The 22,906-nt window shown below is 39.5% G+C and overlaps 1 protein-coding gene and 1 long non-coding RNA gene across 5 annotated transcripts in view; both read left to right on the top strand.

Annotated features, from left to right (window-relative positions):
• LOC104106934 (guanine nucleotide-binding protein-like NSN1) overlaps positions 1 to 22,906 on the top strand; it is a 191,306-nt gene that overhangs the window by 126,506 nt on the left and 41,894 nt on the right. The gene's annotated exons all lie outside the window — the stretch shown is intronic.
• On the top strand, positions 15,680 to 17,810 carry LOC104106933 (uncharacterized). 4 transcript variants are annotated; one of them, XR_004509770.2, is made up of 3 exons: positions 15,680 to 15,906; positions 16,042 to 16,968; positions 17,586 to 17,810. It is a non-coding gene; the product is annotated as an uncharacterized lncRNA (long non-coding RNA). The 4 variants fall into 4 exon arrangements; XR_011412496.1 differs by lacking the exon at positions 17,586 to 17,810 and adding an exon at positions 17,436 to 17,579; XR_001971358.3 differs by having other exon boundaries at positions 15,682 to 15,906; positions 17,589 to 17,810.

The raw sequence follows: 22,906 nt of genomic DNA, 5'->3' as shown, positions 1-22,906 counted from the left end.
CCTAATAACTTTCAATAAATGTCTATTTTTCCATTCTGCAACCCTATTTTGCTGTGGGGTGTATGGGCATGTCATTTGAGACTCAATACCTTGCCTTTTCAAATATCCCTGCAGCACTTTCTGGGAGATGTACTTTCTATCATTATCTGACTTAAGTCTTTTTATAGAAGCATTGTATGGAGTTTTAACAGTCTTTTGATACAAAGGAAGGATAAAACTAACCTCATCCTTAGTAAGACGAGAGAAAGAATCCAAAAAAGTCACAAAATCATTATAACCTGATAAAGAAAGAGTAGGGGCATGCCCCCATACATCAAAGTGAACTAACTCAAATACTACACTACAATGACTCTCACTATAGGAATATTACTTTAGAATATGTTTAACCCCCTCGCATACATAAGACTACAACTCAGACACACCTGATTCAGATAAACTAGGAACTAAGACTCGCATCTTTCACACATGAAGATGCCCTAATCTACGATGCCATACTCGATTTCATTATAAGAAGGAGCATTCAAGGCTTGTGTGGAGGACATAAGACCAGAAGTCTCAAGGATGATTTGTAGAGCCCATTGTCCTCAAGTCCACTCCCAAGGACACCCCCCCCGATCCTCGGGTCCTGAAAAAGACACCGATCAGAGACGAAAGTTACACTGGAGTTCAGGCTTTTTTTGTTAAGGAGCTCAAGGACAAGAGATTAAAAGACGGAACATATAAAAGAGAATTCAGGGATAAGGACGAGGCGGTTTTCTTTCACAGTACCACTCCCAACTAAAGGTGGCATATGGGCCAGTTAGGACCGGGACCGGCCTAGGACCGCAAGCCCAAATGGACGGTGGGCCTAAACGGTCCTAACCGGATAGGACCCGGACCGTGGGGAGGTGGGTTGGGTAGTGGGCCAGTCCTATAGGGGAGGCCCGCGAGACCGGGACCGTTTGGGACCGGGACCGACTGAGAAGTGGGCTGGTTCAAGCGGTCCTAAATGGGCCTATCCAAGACCAAACGGATAATTTTAAATAAATAAAAAAAATTGACTGTTTGGCCATTTAAAAACTAGCCGTTTGGTCTGCCAAAATAGTCGTTGGCTATTTGCAAAATAGCCATTTAACCCCCCAAACTTTATTTTAGCCCCAAACTTTTTATAATTACACTTTTTCCCTATTTTCAACTATAAATACCCCCTCATTCTTTCATTTTTCTCACAAAATCATCAATTTCTCTCTAATATTCTTCTATAATTATTACATTTTGTGCAAAATTGTGAAGTTGGTGAATTGAAGTATTCAAGTCTTCAACGATAATTAATTTTCAACAAGTTGTTCGTCAATTCGATAAACTCGTTCCAACTCTTAAGTTTTAATATTATAGTTTTGTTTGTTTTATTTACTTTGCTTGATTAATTAAGATGGCTTATTCCTTAATAAAAATGTTTAGTAAAAATAAGAAAAAATTCAAGAGTGGTGAATCTAGTGGCCAATATGTTCCTCCTCCACTTCCCCCGGCTCCCCGACCCAAACTTGTTACCCGTCCTACACCTCCTATTCTATATAGCGATAATAGTTTATTATAATTTACCGAGAGTCAATTTTGCCATAATATTGCACCCGGTGAACAATTAAACCATGAATATATGAATGCTCTTTATGGTGATCCAACTATTGATGAAAATGATGATGAAGAAATAGATTTTGATGAAACGCAACCGGATGACGATACACCCACTAGTCCTGCTCCTGAAGTTAACCCAACTAATAATAATCCAAATGATACCCCGTCTGACCCTCCTGTTACTGCCCCTACTTTTTCTAGACAACCTTCTAAACGGGCAGAAACATCTCTTGTTTGGCCATTTTTACTCAGCTAAGAGAAAAAAAATAGGGCTAAGTGTAAAACTTGTGGCAAAGAGTTAGTTTTTAAATATGTTGGAAGTCGCGGGGGGGAGGGGAGTTTGACTAGACACATATTGCTACACCCTCAAGATAAAGCTAAATATTTTTGTATGAAAGCTTTGGCCAAGGGGACAAGTGCACCTAGTCGGGAAGAATTGGCAAAAATGGTTACTGTTATGTGCTTACCCTATAATTTTTCTTCTAACCCTCACTTTGTGCATTGTATTAGAAAAGATTATAATCCTACTTATAAAGGTTTTCCTCGCAAAATCATAAAGAGCGATATTATAAATATAAACATGAATATGAACAATATTTGCGCTATTTATTTACTCATATAAATTGTCGTGTTGCTATTACAACTGATATTGGTAGAAGTGGTAATGACTGTGATTACCTTACTGTTACCAGTCATTGGATTGATGAGGATTGGATAATGCAAAAGCGCATTATTGCTTATAGAATAATTAATTCACGTCACACAAGGCAGTTTATTTCTAGCACGATTACAGATATTTGTAGATATTTTTACATTAATGATAAAATAATGTCAGTTTCAATGGATAATGCTACTAGTAACACAAATGATGTAGCCTTGCTTACCACTACACAAAGTCCTGCATTTAGTAACATTTTTCATGTTAGATGTATTTGTCATATTTATCATTTAATTGTGGGTGATGGTATGCGAATTTTAAATGTTGAAATTGATAAGGTTAAAATGGCTCTTAATTGGCTTTTTTATTTAAACCGTAGAAGTAGACTTAGAGAATATTTTAAAAGATGAGATGAATTTGGCCTAAGAGAAAGAAAGGTTCCTAAACCTTGTCCAACTAGATGGAATTACATGTATGAAAGTTTAGTTGTTGCATATGAATATAGAAACCCCATAAACTCAACATTTAATGCTCATGTAAGTGATGATGATGAGCATCTTACAAATGCGGATTGGGCTAATATTAAAATACTTGTAGATTTTTTAGAAAAAATTCATATTGCTACAAATAAATTTTCTATGCAATATTATCCTACTATTTCTAACTGTTTAGTTTATATTGTAGAACTTGCAAATTTATTTGATCATTTTTCAGAGGGTGGGGAAATTTATCAACTTGCTATTGATTCTATGAGAAAAAAAGTTTAAAAATTGTTTTTTCCCTATTCCCCCTATTTACAGTGCTGCTGCATTATTAAATCCTACTATGAAATTAGGAGGTCCTCAATTTTGGTATGAAACTGTTTATAATGCTTTAGCACTTGAAGATGAGGAGTTGTCTAAACTTCCGGACGCAATAGCCTCAATTAAAATAAATATTCAAATAATTTATAATGCTTATCAAGTTGCATTAGATTATGTTAGACCAAACGTTCCAACTCTTTCTTCTTCTAGTTCTCAATCATCTAAAAGAGCTGGGGGAGTAAGAGCACTTAGTGCTTGGGCAGGGTTCAGGGGTTATCAAAGTCCTAGTACTAGTAATTTCTCACAACTAAATGATCTTGAAGTTTATTTGTCACAGGGAATTGAGGAAGTGAATTCCGATGGCTCCTTTAATATTTTGGAATGGTGGAAGGACAACGAAAAACACTTTTCGATTCTTTCAAGGATGGCCCGAGACATTTTAACTATTCAAGCTTCAACAGTGGTATCAGAGAGCGCTTTCAGTCAAGCAAGACTTCAACTCGGTGATTATAGAGTGTCTATGAGGGAGAGCTTGGAAAAATTAGTACTTTTCAGAGATTTGATCCGTTCGGAAAGAAGAAATTTTGGACTTGCTGAATCACAACCAGAGGTAGACAAAGCTTACGAAGAAATGCTAGTTGAACTTGCGGAGGATGATGTTTCGCCTGGAAGTGGTGATGACCAAGCTTCTTTTCCGCCGCCACCAACGGAAATTCCTCCGGACCTTAAAGGATTTATGAAATTTGTAAGAGATACCATATAAATTAATATGTAACTTGTATTTTGGCACATCTTGATTAGTTACTTTTTCTTCTCAATGGTGGTATTAGCACCTTGTTTTGCTCATTCCATAGGAGGGAGGAAGACTAAGAAAGATATTGTCATAATTTTTTAATGCTATAATAAAATTATAACGCATTGCTTTGAATATCTCTTTAAAATATTTTTGTCTTTTTATATATCTTAAGCTGTATATATAGTATCATATAGTATATACTATACTATACTATACTACACTATACTATATATATATATATATGCTATACTATCTACATAGGTGACAATTATATAATATAATTTACAAATTACCTTAGATATTTTTATTACCATTTTTTTCTCTAACTTGTATAAAAAAAAATTAAAAAATAGAAAGTATCTGTTGAGCCCACTTAGGCCTGCTTGGGCCCGCTTAGGCCCGGGACCGGCCCACTTAACCCGGGACCGTTAGTTCGTGGTCCCGGTCCCGGGCCGGTTCCAACAAGAAGCCTGTGAAGCCCGGGACCGCTTAGGACCGGCCCACTTAGGACCTGGCCCGCGAAGCCCACTTAGGACCGGGCCCATCCCACATGCCACCCCTACTCCCAACAATGGGAATAGTAGAGCCATCAGCAAGCTTTAGCTTACCCAATGATGTTGATGGGTTAAGTGAAGAGAAAATGCTACTCATACCAGAGTAGTGATCAATAGCACTGCTATCAATGATACATTGTCCACTACTCGAGGCTAGAAGGGCGGAATCTTTTCTACCTCTTTGCACAAAAAGAGACTGAGATAACGAAGTGGATGCACCTTGATTTCCTCCAACTCCCTACTTAATGCCCCAATGGAGTCATCACCCCTGCCTTTAGAAGAGAAAGCCTTCATACTATATTCGACTTGCATGTGTTAAGCATATAACTTTCATCACATTCAGTCGACTTTCAATTCAATCTCTGAGGAAGAGAAAGATATAGTTTATATACAGAAGAAAACTAGTTTTGAGTTCTATTAAGGACCCGAAGAAGATAGGAGAACTGGGCATTCATAAGATTGCTTTGATTCTCATCATGATACATTCTTGTAGTAAGCGGGTGATTGATAAACACGTATTATTGGGAGGGGGCAGCATGCAATGGATACCGTTCTCGCACCCGAGCCTGCAGTTTGTAGGTCAAATCGCTCTGTCCAAGTGATTGAGTTGAAGCTTTAGGTATATAGCGGAGCGAGCCTGGGGATAAGAGTAGAGTCCAGCAATATTGAGCCCTAAAATAGAGTTTCTATTCAAATCCCTACTCAACACAATGCCTTAAGGAGAATCCAAAGTTGGTTACTAGCGAAAGTAGCGCGACAAAGAGCAAAGCGGAGCATTCACAAACAAATGGTGTAAGCAGAAGGGAAGGCACAACGGTTAGCAACTGCCCGAGGAGTGATCCCTCTCTTATTTTCCCTTTTTTAAGATAAGAAAGGAGACAATAAGCCCGTCAACATTGAAGCTTCCGCTTTTGGCAGTTGTTAGGCAAGTGATACCGTACGCAAGTCCGCACCTATATAGTGAGGGTGGGTCAAGGAGAGTTGATGAGCTAATACAGCTGGCTTACTTTTCATATGTATGTGGAGGGAACCTGCGTTAAGCACTGGAGCCAGCCACAAAGGAATAAGTTTGAAATTTGATATATACCGTCTTTTAGCTGACCTTTCCAAACCATTCTTCACAATCAAGCTAGAAAAAGACTAAGCAAGTGTTGTCCTAATGAAATGGCGAATAGTTTAGTATAACATTCATTCCTGACCGTCGCTGCTTGCTTAAGACTAAAAGCTAGTAGTGAGACTTTTATTCTGCTGCCCTATCTAGTAAGAGCCTCTAAAGCTATGTTTGGCATAATCAATATAATAGTTGGGCTCAACTTTACTGAAGAAGAAGGGGAGAAGTCTCAACTACCAGACTACTACTATACCAAACACATTCCACGAGTGGATTAGTTGACTGACTAGACCGATACTCTAAAAGAGACTAATACTATCAAAAAGAAAGTAGCAAAAATCATAAGAGAAGAAAAGTCCATAGAAGGTTGGGAAATAGTACACCTGGTTCACCAGGTTCTACCACTGCAGGGCCCAATCATACTCAAAAGAAGAGTTTGATCCTAGCTTAGAAGGAACGTTATCTATATGCTTAACACATGCAAGTCGAACGTTGTTTTTGGGGAGTTGGGTAGAAGGAAAAGAGGCTCCTAGCTAAAGGTAGCTTGTCTCTCCTAGGAGGTGAGAAGAGTTGAGAATAAAGTGGCGAACGGGTGGGTAACGCATGGGAATCTGCCGAACAGTTCGGGCCAAATCCTGAAGAAAGCTGAAAAGCGTTGTTTTATAAGCATGTGTAGTTTTAGGTAGTTGGTCAGGTAAAGGCTGACCAAGCCAATGATGTTTAGCTGGTCTTTTTGGATGATCAGCCACACCGGGACTGAGACACGGCCCGGACTCCCACGGGGACAGTAGTGGGGAATCTTGGACAATGGGCGAAAGCCCGATCCAGCAATATCGTGTGAGTGAAGAAGGGCAATGCCGCTTGTAAAGCTCTTTTGTCAAGTGCGCGATCATGACATGACTCGATGAAGAAGCCCCGACTAACTCCGTGCCAGTAGTCGCGGTAAGACGGGAGGCAAGTGTTCTTCGAAATGGCTGGGCGTAATGGGCACGTAGGCAGTGAATCGGATTGAAAGTGAAAGCCGCCAAAAACTGGCAGAATGCTCTTGAAACAAATTCACTCGAGTGAGACAGAGGAGAGTGGAATTTTGTGTGTAGGGGTGAAATCCGGATATCTATGAAGGAATGCCAAAAGCAAAGGGAGCTCTCTGGGTCCCTACCGACGCTGAGGTGCGAAAGCATGGGGAGCGAACAGGATTAGATACCCTGGTAGTCCATGCCGAAAACGATGAGTGTTTGCCCTTGGTCTACGCAGATCAGGGGCCTAGCTAATGCGTGAAACACTCCGCCTGGGGAGTACGATTGCAAGACCGAAACTCAAAGGAATTGACGGGGGCCTGCACAAGTGGTGGAGCATGTGGTTTAATTCGATACAACGCACAAAACCTTACCAGCCCTTGACATATGAGCAAGAAAACATGTCCTTAACGGTATGCTACTGACTTTCATACATATGCTACATGATTGTCATCAGCTCGTGTCGTGAGATGTTTGTTCAAGTCCTATAACTAGCAAAACCCTCATTTTGTGTTGCTGAGACATGCGCCTAAGGAGAAAGTCTTTGTAACCGAAGTGAGCTGAGGAGTTGAGTGATGTGCCAACACTACTAATTGAGTGCCAGCACATAGCTGTGTTGTCAGTAAGAAGGTAGCCGGCGCATTTCAAAGCACTTTCTATTTCAAAATAGAAATGGTCTTTTTCGCTTGTTTGTTAAAGTCAAGTTTTTGGCCTTATCTTGCAGGTGACGGCAACGTCGAGTTAACGGCAGAGAAAGACTCAGCATTCAGGAGAGCCACCCGATGGTGTGGTACGTAGTGGGTTTAGTACGCCCTGCCCAAACAAACGGCTCTGAAACAAATAAAAAGGTGTGTGCCGCACTCACGAAGGACTGCCAGTGATATACTGGAGGAAGGTGGGGATGACGTCAAGTCCGCATTGCCCTTATGGGCTGGGCCATACACGTGCTACAATGGCAATTACAATAGGAAGCAAGGATGTAAGGCGAAGCGAATCCGAAAAGATTGCCTCAGTTCGGATTATTCTCTGTAACTCGGGAACATGAAGTTGGAATCGCTAGTAATCATGGATCAGCATGCCGCGGTGAATATGTACCCGGGCCCTGTACACACCGCCTGTCACACCCTGGGAATTGGTTTCACCTGAAGCATCGGACCAATGATCACTCATGACTTCTGTGGCACAATAGTGCCACAAAGGCCTTTGGTGGTCTTATTGGCATATACCCTCTCACTCATGGCACACATGCTATATGTGTGATGCCGGCACCCTGATCTAGAAATCCACTCCAGACTATTTACCTTATTTATTATCATCTTACGGTCATCACGCTATTCTATAATTAACCATGTTATTTATGCTAAAGATAGCCCTTCACAAATCTCTACGACCTACATCTACGAATAGCCTTAGACTGTCATACTGATAGTAGATACTACCCATACCGCTGATGGTCGCTTACCTAGATCTATCTATGGGTATATGCTTAAAGCTCACCTCCTCACCCATATGACTCTCGAAAGTAGAAGAGAAAAGGAACATATCCAATGAGTCTGATTGCAATACTATAAGATATAAGCTTAAAGGAATAGATATGCGCAGGGTAAATGACAGAACCATGTACTAATCGGACCGAAGGAAGAGGTCTCATGTACAATCTCTGGCCCAAGAATCAGTCTCTCCCTTACTTCATCCCAACATAGGGGAGTCCTGCACTTGCGTCCATAGAATGCCTCAAAAGGTGGCATGCCTATACTCGCCTGAGAACTCTTGTTATAGGCGAACGTAACCAAGGGTAGATGTCTGTCCCAACAACCTCGAAAGTCAAGGGATTACCTCCTCATAGCCTCCAATGTCTGGATGGTCCTCTTAGACTGGCCATCGGTCTGAGGATTAAAGGTTGTGCTAAGACTCACTCTGCTACCCAAAGCCTTATGTAGGCTCTGCCACAAGGCTAAACTGAACCGCTGTCTGATACTATGGATGATGGTATCCCGTGTAGGCGCACTATCTCATCAATATATATTTGGGCTAGCTTGCCCGTAGAGTAAGTCATACTGATCGGCAAGAAGAAAGCTGACTTGGTCAGCCGATCACTAATCACCCAAATGGCGTCATGTTGCCTTGCAGCCCTCGGCAATCCAGAGACAAAGTTCATGGCTATCTCGCCCCACTTCCACTGTGGTATCTCAACTGGCTGTAAGGGTCTTGCTGGTCTTTGGTGCGCAACCTTAACTAGTTGGCACACTAATCATTTAGCCACATACTCAACGACATCCCTCTTTATACGTTTCCACCAATAGTGTGGGCGGATCGTCTTGTACATCTTTGTGCTCCCTGGGTGCAGGAAAAAGGTGAGCTATGCGCCTCCTCCAAGATATCATGGCGTAGGTCACTGTCCTGAGGAACACAAACTCGTCCCCATAATAGAAGTGTGCCATCCTGGCGAAGGTTCAACTCCTTCTGTGTCATCAAGTACCTCAAGCTCTTATGATCCGTAAAGATCTGGCACTTCCCCCATACAAGTAATGTCACCATATATGAAAAGCGAAGATAATGGCTGCAAGCTCTAGGAAAGAAAGTGGCTGTGAGGTTACAAATGTCGTGACTGAGTCTTGGTTGATTAGTTTATATTTTCTTGTTCTGGTGTGGCTAACATGAGACAGAAGGGTGACGGCTTTTTATTGGGAACGTAGCGTAGAAAGGGGTTCTTCTACATTAAAGCAAATGATCTAGCCAATCATTCTTCTACCGATTATCCAAGTTCGGTATTCTATAAGTTCCTAGGTCATATTGAAATGACTCCATTAAGAGTAAGATCTGTTCGATATGTAAGTGGTATAGTCACTACTTGTAAGGCAAGCCCCATAGACATCTTACTACTTTCTAAGATTTCTCTCTTGTCTCGCCAATCTAGTATTGCCATATAAGAGAACTGCCTTTATAGGTAGAATATATTTAAAAGATATTTTCCCTTCTTTCACTATGCCCTTTCACTCTTGAACTACTTGAACAAGGAGGGAAGGGGTGCTATCATATAAAAGAAAAACTGCTGCATTTTGGCAGCGGTTAGCTCTCTCTCTAACTAGAAATTTGATAAGAGAAATGCGAAAGGATTGCAGGCTAGATTCAAGGTATGTCAGTTGTCCACGGAACTTTCAAGATTGGTTGAGTCTTAATTATACTTTAGTAAGAGTATAAAGAATCTAGTGGCCGTAATTATCTGTCCACTCAAGGCGTTGAAAGCAAATGGTTTTTGAAAAGCGTTAGAAATCGTGGTCAACATTTTTCTAGTGCTTCAGCGGGCTTTGACCTTTTTTGTTATAGGTATTTAACCGGTTCGAAAGATAAACTATCAGTCAATGACGTTGCCAAGGTAGATTTTTTTCTTTTCCTTTCAAGATATTGTGTAAAAAGAGAAAGATAGCCAGTCCTCTTGGGCGACCGAGAGTGTTATGTAAAAAGGACCAAGGAGGATCCTATCCTAAAGGAGAAGGAGGAGGAGTAGGATCTAGCTTTAGGGGCGGAATCGAATGATTACGAGATAAAAAATGAGACAAAGGAGAGCACTTAGACAATTCACTTTGAGTACATGGACGTTTGCTGGTAGGAATTCCTTAGGGCGTATTACGGTTTTTCACCAAGGGGGTGGATCGAAGCGATTGCATCAAAGAATTGATCTGAAATGAAGCACTTCGTCTATAGTCATTGTAGAAAGGATAGAATATGATCTTAATTGTTCTTCTTGAATCGCTCCAGTACGATGGACCGGAGGGTCCGCCAGAGAAAATGCAACACGAAAGAAGAGTTCGCTCCGCCACATAAGATCCTCGTATCAACCACGACTACCATAATTAGGAGGGAGAAAGAGCTTTTCCAAAGGAACCTTTTAGGGTTGGGAGCAGCTCTCTTCCTTCTGATTATGACAAGTTTTTATTCAACAAATGAGTATCTTGACTGCTTCGTAGCCGCGTGCGATGGGGGAAGGGGTTCCTCGTATGGCGCTCTTGATTTCTCTTCTCCGAGAGAATCAGAATTGCGCCTTCCCGAGCCCCAGGTTGCGCCCATTCCATGTGAGGTGCTCGTTCCAGAATTAGCACAACCTCTCCTTCCTGATATCCAAAGGAGGATAGATCTTCAACAGCAATTGTTGATCTATTTCATTTATAGGAACGAGGCTAGGCACCTCCCGCCCTTTTTGGGTATTTTGGAGAAACAAATGTTGTTGGAAAAAAAGATAGAAGCATCATTGGTGCGGGATGGGTTTCCCCCCACATGGTTATGGCTTGGAGATCAGATATCCGCGGCCTCATCTTTAACCACCTTACTAGGGAGGCTGCGCTTTTTGAGAATACCTTAAATAGGTATTTGAGCCAGATTGAAAGAGATGTCACTCATCAGAGCCAACCCTATCTTAGGTTGGTTCGGGGCGATCTGCAATGTGGAGATTCTCTATGGGACGAGATATAGGAGACCCCCTTTTTGGCCTTTCTGAAGTGTGGTTCACACACGGCCAGAAGGAAAAGAAAATTAGGGGGGCTTAGCCCTTAGAATCGAATTCTAAACCGGCATGGTGATGTTGGATGCTTCTGATCAATAGAACAAGAATAGGACCAAAAAGAAAGACCACCAAAAGTAACGACCACCAAGATAGGCATAGTAATTCGATCTTTTGATCACCCATTTTTTTTAAAACCATTTTTGGGGGCTTCTGCCTTATACACGGAAGATTGGATTTCCTGAATCACGAGTCATATATACTGTGTTACGATCATCTCATATTGAGAAAAGGTCTAGAGAACAATTTTATATGAAAATAAAGAAAGAATTTCTGGTCATAAAAACATAAAGGCAGGAATTGCGCAAGAAGTTCTTTCGATTAAAACGTTGTGCGACTCGGCGACTCGGAGGACATAAGACTTCTTGGTCAAGCCAAAAATATTGCCGATTGGATGCTCATACCCCACCATGCCTGGCCCTTTATCTTACCTTAAGAAGAAAGAGGAGGTATGAAACGTGGGACAGGATGCAAGAAGTGATACAACAGATAACCTTATTAAAGAGTGGCGGCAACCCTCTTGATTGATCAACGCGAGTGAACTGTGCTTAGATGCTTCGTAAAACCACACCGATCTACGAGAGGAGCTGATAGATAAGTAGGTTTCCCCTTTTGATTCACGGAATGTGATCTGGGACACGATGAAAGTTTGCGTATCTCGGTAGGAAAGAGATCACTAGAGTATAGCACAAGATTACCTTTTCTTGCTGCCATGGGGTTGACCTGTGAACAAGGTAAACCTAATGGGAACAAAAAACGAAGGGTACCACATTGGGTAGAAGACGATCCGAAAATAGAAGGCTCACCCAGCTGAAGGAAGGAGGTGAGATAGGCAAGAGGTAGCTTGCTTCCAAGCCGGCCCGGCCGTGAGGAATCAAGAGATCTTTGTCGGTTCTGACTTGGATCTCGGGTGACAAAATAAGGCGGCTAGAAGCGACGAGCATTCACGGTCGAAGCTTGGCTCTAGCCGATAGGCTAGCAGTAAGCTTGGCTACAGCGAAACGCTTACCAAGTGTGAAGGAAAGGACCTTCGCCACTTGAGTTGTATGCGGGGGAACTCGCACGTGCAGTTCTTAGTGGGGAGAGATAGTAGGAGCCATCCCATACCAATAGCGTATATGTGAAGCTCAATATGAAATCCTATTTTCTTGCAAGACCCGTTCGGATAAGGGAAAACTCCAGATTTGCTTCGAAATAAGATCATTGCGTTGACCCTTTTCCTGAACCAGAACCGGGGGAGGATGAGAGGAAAAGGGGATCAAAATGTCCCATCAATAAAGTGAGGGTTTTCCATTCTTCCTCCCCCCCCATCTCACTCCCCCTTTTTCAATAAATAAGCCTTGCGGGCCCCTCTCTGATAAGGAAGGAAACGAAATAATCTCAATTTTACGACAAACCTGTTCGATGGTTGTTCTCCACTAACCACAAATATATAGGGACTCTTTATTTTATCTTCAGTACCATTGCTGGAGTGATGTGCACATGCTTCTAAGAACTGATTTGTATGGAATTAGCACGACCCGGCAATCAAATTCTTGGTGGGAATCATCAACTTTATAATGTTTTAATAACGACTCACATTTTTTAATGATCTTTTTTATGGTTATGCCGACGATGATAGGTGGATATGGTAATTGGTCTGTTCTGATTCTGATAGGTGCGCCTGACATGCCATTTCCACGATTAAATAATATTTCATTATGGTTGTTGCCTCCAAGTCTCTTGCTCCTATTAAGCTCAACCTTAGTAGAAGTGGGTAGCGGCATTGGGTGGACGGTCTATCTCCCTTAAGTGGTATTACCACCCATTCTGGAGGAGTAGTTGATTTAGCAATTTCTAGTCTTCATCTATCTGGTGTTTCATCCATTTTAGGTTATATTAATTTTATAACAACTATCTTCAACATGCATGGACCAGGAATGACTATGCATAGATCACCTCTATTTATGTGGTCCGTTCTAGTGACAGCATTCCCACTTTTATTATCACTTCCGGTACTGGCAGGGGCAATTACCATGTTATTCACCGATCGAAACTTTAATACAACCTTTTCTGATCCCGCTGGAGGGGGAGACCCCATATTATACCAGTATCTTTTTTGGTTCTTCGGTCATCCAAAGGTGTATATTCCCATTCTGCTTGGATCTAGTATCATAAGTCATATCGTTTCTACTTTTTCGAGAAAATTGATTTTCGGGTATCTAGGCATGGTTTATGCGATGATTAGTATAGGTGTTCTTGGATTTCTTATTTGGGCTCATCATATGTTTACTGTGGGCTTAGACGTTGATACTCATGCCTACTTCACCGCAGCTACCATGATCATAGTTGTCCCTATTGGAATCAAAATCTTTAGTTGGATCGCTACCATATGGGGTGTTCGATACAATACAAAATACCCATGTTATTTTCTATAGGGTTCATATTTTTGTTCACCATAGGAGGACTCACTGGAATAGTTCTGGCTAATTCTGAGCTAGACATTGCTCTACATGATACTTATTATGTGGTTTCACATTTCCATTATGTACTTTTGGAGAACTTCCAGCTATCAAGGAGATGAAAAGCTATGTTAAGTAAAATAAGAAAAGGTCGATGATTGCAACTACGAACCTAACAGAACTTTTCAAAATGTGGGTTAAAAAACCACTTGTGTAGGTCGGGGTTAAGAATTGGGGGGTCGCGCCCTACCCCGTCGGCCTAAGCCTCGCTATGAGAACTGACGCTTTCTAACTCTCTATGAGGAGTGAAAGCCACTTGACTGTAAGGAGAGGAGCTTCGTCCCTACTTCAATTAAAGTTCGCCCCCCCCCCCCCCCCTTCCCTCTAAAACCCCTCACTCCACTCATTTTTGAACTTCTAATCAGATCTGGTTGAACTTTCCACGACATAGATCAAAGGGTCGTTCATTAGCCCTACTAGTAAAATACAGGAAAAGAGGGATGGATTTCGACCTTGCTTTTTTAGGTCTCACGATAGCTTTTGACTTATATGGCGCTTATGCTTAGCTCATCGAAAAAAAGTGCGCCAAAATTGGGGGATGGTATCATATTCTCTTATAAAAGAGGCACGCCTGCTTTTAGCTTGTAGTTTCGCTCTTGCTTTTGCCTTACCTTCTATTATATTAGTAAAGGGGGAATGAGGGGTGTGTGCAATAGTTTTCTTACTTTCTCTCGATCGCTTCAATGCCTATAATTTGATAGATAAGAGAAAAGCCCTCTCTCGGATTCAAAGATGTAACACAAATAATGACTCTCTTCGTCGGGATGTCAGCAGGTTAGGCAGCTCTAAGGTTTTTTATATTTGGTGGAAGGCAGGCTGAAACTATACTCCAACCAAGTAAAACTAAGGGTCTGAAAGAGTTCACGATCTGATCTATAGGGTGTTAACCCTCGGAGGACGGCTAAGAATATCCATTAAAAGGAGCGATGGGGTCATTTTTCAATCACGAATAGAACGATCTAAATGGGTTGTGCAACCTAGATACATGGCCATATCTTTTTCATGAATGTGGTATCGCGGTTCGGTTTATTTGGAAAAGAGGTCAATGTTAGGGGAGACCATTCGAATGGTTGAATTAATGACTTCGCTTCGATCTATTCGACTGAACCTAAAGAAGACTTCGATCATTCAACTTTAGCTTCTGTAGGAGGAATCATGTCACTTGGAATTTCGGAAAGTGCATCCTCTCTTTCAGATCCTGGCCTTGGTAGAACTTATCTTTGATTGGGATTTCGATTGAAAAGATGTTAGGCCGATTCCTCATGTGCCTAAGAAGCCGAGGCAATCTCGATTGAAGCCAATTCAATATTTTCCTACTCAATCTTCTTTATAGAATAGCACTCGATCAAAGGGAAACATAAGCAAGTTCAGTGGTAGAAACCTCTGTAATCGATCGATGGGAACCTCGAAGCTGTCTGGGACAGGAGAAAACTCATACTAAGCACTGCCCTAGCATCAACTGGTACAAGGAGGAGGCACGATAGCGAAGATCAATCCATCTCAATCTACAAAAAGCATTGCATTGGGCATGCAATCCAAAAAGATAGAAAGATCGCTCGAAGAAAACTCTTTTAGAGCCTGGTACAAGCCAAGCCCCCTCGACTCGGCAACAAGAGTCGGTTATGGAATAGCCATGGCAACAATTCTATTTAGTTGTTGCTATATCATATAAATTTTACCCACAAAAATTTCTAGTTGGCTAACATTTTAATTTTGTTGACATAACGTTTTGGGTAATATAACAATTTTAAAATATAAATAAATTGGCAACAATAAATTGTCAGTGTTGCCAAAAGTATTTTCTTGTTGGTAAAATATTTATTTTTCTCAACAATTTGTTTAACTTGTGGACTAAAGAATATTTAGTTCTTTCTCAATTTTCAGCAAAAATAAAAGCGGCAAATTTCCCTCCCTTTTTCCCCCGAATCCCTCCCCCTTTTTATTTTTATTTTGGCTTTCACCTTCCCCAATTAGTTCAACTCTTCGACTCGTGCTTTGAGTTACGAGGTTCAAATGAGCGACAACCTTATCTTCCAATGTTGCAGCTATGGCTTGAAATTGTAAGCTCCATCTTTAGTTTTAGTTGTTTCTAGTTTAGAGTTTCAATTCCTTGAATGCTTCGATTTAAGTTTTTACTTAGGAGGTCCTAACCAGGGTCGACGCCTTCTCAAAACATAAACTAAGGCATGAAATAAACCATTTTCTTGCATGTTCTAAATAAAGATAGTGTGGTTCATCCATATTAGTACTTATAGCTCCATTTCAGTTCTAATCAATGGTCTCATGTCTTATTCGGTTGGTATTTCTATTTTACCTTCTTTTAAAAAAAAAAATATTACGTTCGTTTCTATTGATTGTAGATTCACAAGCAGATCGTAACTATAATTTATTTATTTATTGGTATATTTGTGTTTTTTGGTATTGGGATAGATGTAGATTTTGGCATCTGCTTTGGCCATATTTTTTGGGTTGTAATGCTCCTAAATAATAGGCTTCTTCTGGCTTTGCGGATGCAAGTCTCTCTTTAGCTGTGTTACTTTGATTCCCACATCTCACTGTAAGTTAGTTTCTGCTTTGTCTATATTCGCTTCTTTAGCATCTATGTTTGAAAATTGACTTAATGCATTTCAATTGTACTGATTCTATCCTCATTAGTAATGGAAACTCAGTTTGGAAATAGTTACATTTAGTGATGTGAGTATTACTATCGTTCATCTTGAGGAAGATGTTGTATTTGTATCTCTGGTTTCAATGGACATTTCGGGTTCCAAGGGATTGAATGTTTTTTGAGATTAGATGTTATCTGTTCTCTTAGAAAATTATATGAAATCTAATAATTACTGTGATTTCAACTAGGACCTTAAGAGGATTAGTTGCCTTGTTAAAATTAAAACTATAGTGACCTTTCTCTTCCTTAGTTTTATTGCTAAATCTTAATGTCTTGCACTAAAGAATTTTGAGGTTCAAGAAGTAAATCTTTTTTAGAGAAAAGTAATTGTATTATAAAGCTATCACTAAGGAACTGATGTAGTATTTGTTTTTTGGTGAAAGTATTGTAGTAATTACAAGTGAGCAAGACACCAAAAGAAGAAACTCTTTGCAATATTACAGGGATTTCAAGAATAAATCTTTGTGTCGTGCATCCATAAAGCCTTATTTGTACTACCAATTATATTCATTCACTACTTTTTTATAAGCTGCTAGTGCCGGTTCGTAGTTCCACTTGTATATTTGTGTATAATTTCTCTTGAATTATCTGAGCTACCAATTATACTTGCCTCCTTTTTTCCCAGGATATCGCAAGTGCGGAGAGAAAACTCTTGCTAATACAATGAAACATGAGATGGAGAAAAAGAGGTAATTCTCTACTTTAATAGAAACCTTTATTATTTAATATACAATAGGGATTTAAACACATGGAAAGAAATATTCATGTGTTAACCAATAAGAAATGAAACCTTTGACCTGCAAAGAGAAAGTCATACCAAATGCAACAGGTCATAGTACATGTTTTCTTGACCCATAAGTCTAGTTTCTACCAAGTCAATCAGTTTGTAGATAATTGTCTTAAATATCTGAGCAATTGATCTACTGATTTTGTTAAAGATCACTTAATCATTTGCAATTCTCATTGTATTCACCAGGACTTGTTTTGAGAAAAAGATTTTAACTTAGCATAAAGAAAGAAATTATTCTTTACAAATTTCATAAATAGAGAACTTGGTTCTTTCTGTTGCCAGCTTGAGTGGATTGTTCTCTAATCACATAGGAATATTAATTAAACATTTCAAATTATGTCCCACCTCTATCCTTCTTTATGTTAGGCAGCCTAGGAGGAAACCCAAGGAAGGAGGCTATTATTTCTGTTCTAACACTATCCATTACTCAATGCATCTCTTTTTCCCTTATGATAGTCCAATATTTCTTGCAGCCTATAATTATGACTATGGCATGATTATTGTACATGTTTCTAGTAGAGTTGGACCTGTTGTGTAATTCCAAATACACAACCAATTAAATTTATTTGAAGATTCTTGATTTTGTCAATGAATTGAAAAAACTATGGAGGAGATTGAAATTGATGGAACCAGTGTCATATAGTGAATTGTATTTTTTATTTCCTATACTCTGTTTTACGGCCTTCGCATTCCTGCTACTATTTATACTTGTTGATCTTATAATGCTATATTTTGGAAGAAGAGGATGAGGCAAGTCTACAAGTCATGCTAAGTAACTTTATCTTTCATGAAAAAGTAAATATCTTGGTTGTACGCACAAATGAGTCTATTTACTTGAATCAATCTTTGTATGTATTTGGTTTTGACTGTAATATTATAACTTTGGGAGTATTTAGTAGGTTCTGGTGCAGCAACTTTATTTGGGGAAGGGGAAGTATTCAACTTTGATGTGGAATTTTTGAAAGATTTACAACTCAATTTATTCAATTCTATTTGGAGTAGTTCTCTTGATCTTATAATTTTTGCAACTTATATTCAGTTTTCTTTTAGCTGAATGTTTTTGTTCAACAATTCTGTAATATGTAACATTTTCAGCGATGAAGTAGTTGCAATTTTTAGTAAGTGGACAATAGGCATATCTGATTCCCTATTTTTCTTTGTTAATTGTAGTTTTGTACTTTAAAATTTTCTTTTATCAAAATGTAATTATATTTATTTTCTTTTGTAGGATGGACATGCTTAAATCATCATTGGAAATATGGTTCATGCGGTGCAATAAGTTGTTGGAAGAAGATTTATTTTGGAATAAATTAGATTAGAATTTAATGACCTTGTATATGATGCTTTCATTCTTTTTGTAAATAAAAGCATACATTTTAAGAGATTTAGTTTTTGAAAGAGAGTAAATACTTGTGTATCAATTTTATGTATTGGCATTTATATATATAATTTATTATTTTAAATATACATTTGTGAAATTATTGTTCGCAAGAGGTAATTCATAAACACAATAGCAATTGTTGCTAAAAGCCTTGATAATAAATCAATAACTAATTTTCCAGCCAATGTTTTCACCACAACAAATATTGTTGGTAAATATGCTCACTTTTTGCAACAATAAGTTTTGTTGTTAAATGTTCTCATAAGCCACATTTACATGACTTTTTACCAACAAAATATAATTTAAGGCAACAATAATTTTTCTCATACTATTGTTGGTTGTTGCGAATACTTTTCCCATCGGCGTTTATCGACACGGCGTGTAACAACTTTTTTATGGCAACAACTTTTTTATGGCAACAAAAATTGTTGTTGGCAGATGCCTTCTTTCTTGTAGTGTTTGGTGAAAGAAAAGATGAAATCCGGCCTCCACGGCGGCTTTGTGCTCTCGCTTGGTCAAAAGTTCCTCTCAAAAATGTTCTCCCCTCCAAAATAGGTTTAGAACCCCTTTTATACAAGTTGAAGTCGTGTATGACCGAAATAACTTTGTCGTGGGCGAAATAGGAGAAATCTTGCAACTTAGGGTCCAGGCCAGAAACTAGTATGTTTTCCGCACCAGTTCTTTGTTTGCTTCCAGGTACGTTTTCTTTTCCTTCTTTCATTCTTTGTTTGCAATGTATTTCCTTTGCTTTTTTGTCTTTCATTTGGGGGCAAACACCAAAGAGTGTCCCCTTTTTTCTCCTTTTTTTATTCGTTTATTTTTCTTCCGCATTTTATTCAGTTTTGCTCCAAATCTCTTCATCTACATACTGTTTTATTCCTACACAGTTAAAATATAATATTAAGCACAAAATAATATAATTAATACTCAAAAGATGATTAAAAGTACTAGATTGTGAGGCAATAATAGTTAAATAGAAATCACAAGGCTCAAGCTCAACTCTCACATAGTATTCGTGTGATAGAACAGATAAAGCGCAGGCAAATAAATTAAGGAGAGGCAATTCAACAATGTCGATACTAGGTTAATCACGCAAACCGGTTTAAACATGTAAAGGCAGTGTTTAAGAGATTGCCAAATTATCGAGTTGTTTCGAAATATATGTCTAAATAAACCTATAGGCATGATATCTGGAAATAACAGGTAGGCGTGTATTTGCATTGTAACGACCCGACTAGTCGTTTTGCGTATCACAGCCCCATTTTTTCTATTTGCTGCTCAAATTATGCCTTACAGTTAATTTAAGAGTTAATGGGTTAGTTGGTTCGGGCCCGGAAGGATTCCGGAGTGAAATGAGACACTTAGTCTCATAATTGAAAACTTAAGTTGGAAAAGTTGACCGGATATTCACTTATGTGTAAACGACCTCGGAATTTAATTATGATGATTCCAATAGTTCTGTATGGTGATGGACTTAGGAGCATGTCCAGAAAAATATTTTGAAGGTTCGTAGTAGAATTAGGCTTGAAATGGCGAAAGTTAAATTTTTGAAAAGTTTGACCGGGGAGTTGAATTTTTTATATCATAGTCGAAATCCGATTCTGAAAATTTTAATAGGTCTGTTATGTCATTTATGACCTGTGTACAAAATTTGAGGTCAATCAGACATGATTTGATAGGTTTCAGCATTGTTTGTGGAAACTTGAAATTTCAAAGTTCATTAGGCTTGAATTGGGGTATGATTCGTGTTTTTAGTGTTGTTGGATGTGATTTGAAGGCTCGACTATGTTCGTATCATATTTTAGGACTTGTTGTATGTTTAGTTGAGGTCCCGGGGGGCTCGGGTGAGTTCCGGGGGGATTAACGGATCATATTTTGCCTTCGTGAGATTGCTAATATCTGATACTGCCTTCTTATGGTTTCATTATACGCGATCACATTGGTCCATCCACGATCGCGTAAGCTTAATTGGGGCAGTGATATTTTTATTCTATGTGATCGCGTGGGAAGAATCGCGATCGCGTAGCTGGGAAGAGAGAACACATCGCGAACACGTGGGCAAAGCCGGGTTCGCGAAAAGGAGGTGAGGCAGCTGGGGTTCGCGAGCATTGTTCTATGCGAACGCGTGGGCTGTCCGCGATCGCGTAGGCCTGGGAAGCTCGTGCTTCGCGTTCGTGTGTGTTATGATGCGGTCACGAAGAGAAGTTTTGGGGGCAGTGTATTTTGGTCTTCGCGCTCGTATAACCTTGTAGGCGATCGTATAACCTTGTACGCGATCGCATAACCTTGTACGCGATCGTATAACCTTGTACGCGATTGCATAACCTTGTACGTGATCGCATATGGTTATTTTGGCAGTGGAGATGTTGTACTTCGCGATCGCAGGACTTGGTCCACGATCGCATAGAAGAAATGACTGGGCAAAGAGTTTAAGTTCTGATTTTCCATTTTTGACGGATTGGAGCTCGGGAAGAGGCGATTTTTGGGAGATTTTCAGAGAAAACAACGGGGTAAGTGTTCTTAACTCAATATTGGTTAAATTATTCGAATCCATGATTTTTTTTAACATTTAATTGGTGAATTAAATTGAAAAATTGTGCAAAACCCTCTTGGTTAATTTGGAGATTTGAGGGTCGAGTTGATGTCGGATTTGAGTAAAATTTATATGGTTAGACTTGTGGTTGAATGGGCGTTCATATTTTGTAACTTTTGTCGGGGGTCCGGGATGTGGGCCCCACGAGCGATTTTTTTTAGTGTAATTTCGGATTTTGTGGAAAAACATTAGAATTTTGATATGGAACTAATTCCTAATTTTCCATAATTGTGTGGACTGAATCAAATTTATTGTGGCTAGATTCGAGTCATTCAGGAGTTGATACACGCATAATGAAATTTCTGGAGCACTGTTTATCTTGCTCGGCATTGGATTCGTCTTGATCGAGGTAAGTAACTCTTCTAATCTTGGAGCTGAGGGTATGAACCCTGAATATAAGTATTATGTGAATTGTTGGGAGGTGACGCACATGCTATGTGACGGGCGTGTGGGCGTGCACCACAAAAATTGTGACATAATTGTTCCCGTGGAATTTTGTAGTCAAATAATTTTGGCATTTTCTATATAGTTTTATGTGCTAAAGAAATTGAGCTGAGAATCATATTAAAAATTATGTTGAGGTTATGTGCTGGTATTATTGGGACCCACAGAGGTCATATTGTTGTGAATTATTTATTTTAAATTGAAAATTATACTCAGTCATATTCATGTCATTACATATCATATCTCAGTCTCTGTTATTATTTATTGATACATCATATCATCATATTTGGGCTATTTTTATGACATTTATGAGCCCATGAGAGAGAGATTTGAGAGATTGATGACCGAGTGAGGCCGAGGGCCTGATTGTGAGGATTATTATGTGGATCGGGGCTGCCCGCCTACATTAGGCCTTATAGGATTTATTATACCACGTGAGTTGTCCGTGCGGATCCAGATATTATTATAGCACGTGAGTTGTTCGTGCAACACATGAGTTGGCCGTGTGGATCCAGATATTATTATAGCACGTGAGTTGTCTGTGCAGCACTTGAGTTGGCCGTGCCGATCCAGATATTATTATAGCACGTGAGTTGTCCATGCAGATTATAGCGCTTGGGCTGAAAGAGCTCCTCCGGAGTCTGTACACACCCCCAGTGAGCGCAGGTACCTACTGAGTGCGAGTGCTGAGCGATTGGGAGGACTGAGTGACTGTGAGGACTGAGTGAAATGATACCCTCAGAGTATGCATATGATTTTATCACTGAGTTGCATCGCATTGACATGCACACATGACGTACATGCATAGAGATGTATTTTTCTCAAGTTGTACAGTATCACATCATTCATGATTTCTCACGCATGTTGACAGATGAGCATAGTGATGCATTTGTTTTACACGGGTTATCTGGAAAGAAAATGAGATATTTTATTTATTATTGAAAGGATCTTGGAAAAATTACTGTTTTCAAACTTATTCATATTTTTGGTAGCTTCGGTAAATGATTTGGGTTTTCATTGATGTACTTGAAAGGCATAACTATTTTTAGAAGTCATGATTTAGCTGAGAATTTATTCTTTGAGTTACTTCTGGTATTACTTGTTTAATATTGTTATGAACTATTGTTGGTTATGGAAGTTGGACTCTGACCTTGGTAAAAGCTCGTCACTGCTTTCGACCTAAGGTTAGGTTTGTTACTTACTCAGTACATGGGGTCGGTTGTACTGATACTACACTTCTGCACATTGCGTGCAGATGTTGGCTGTTGTTGTTGTTGTGCTCGATGGTTGACGGATTTGAAGATGTACCTGCGTTCCTGTTGTAGCTGCCTCTTGTTCATGGTAGCTTTAGATTTATAAAAGCTCGGTTTATGTACTATTCAAACAGAATATGTATTTTTTTCATCTCTGTTTTGTAAA

This window comes from Nicotiana tomentosiformis, chromosome 1 (assembly GCF_000390325.3).
Source record: "Nicotiana tomentosiformis chromosome 1, ASM39032v3, whole genome shotgun sequence".
Lineage (NCBI taxonomy): Eukaryota > Viridiplantae > Streptophyta > Magnoliopsida > Solanales > Solanaceae > Nicotiana > Nicotiana tomentosiformis.
This window is presented reverse-complemented; position numbering and strand designations above follow the sequence as displayed.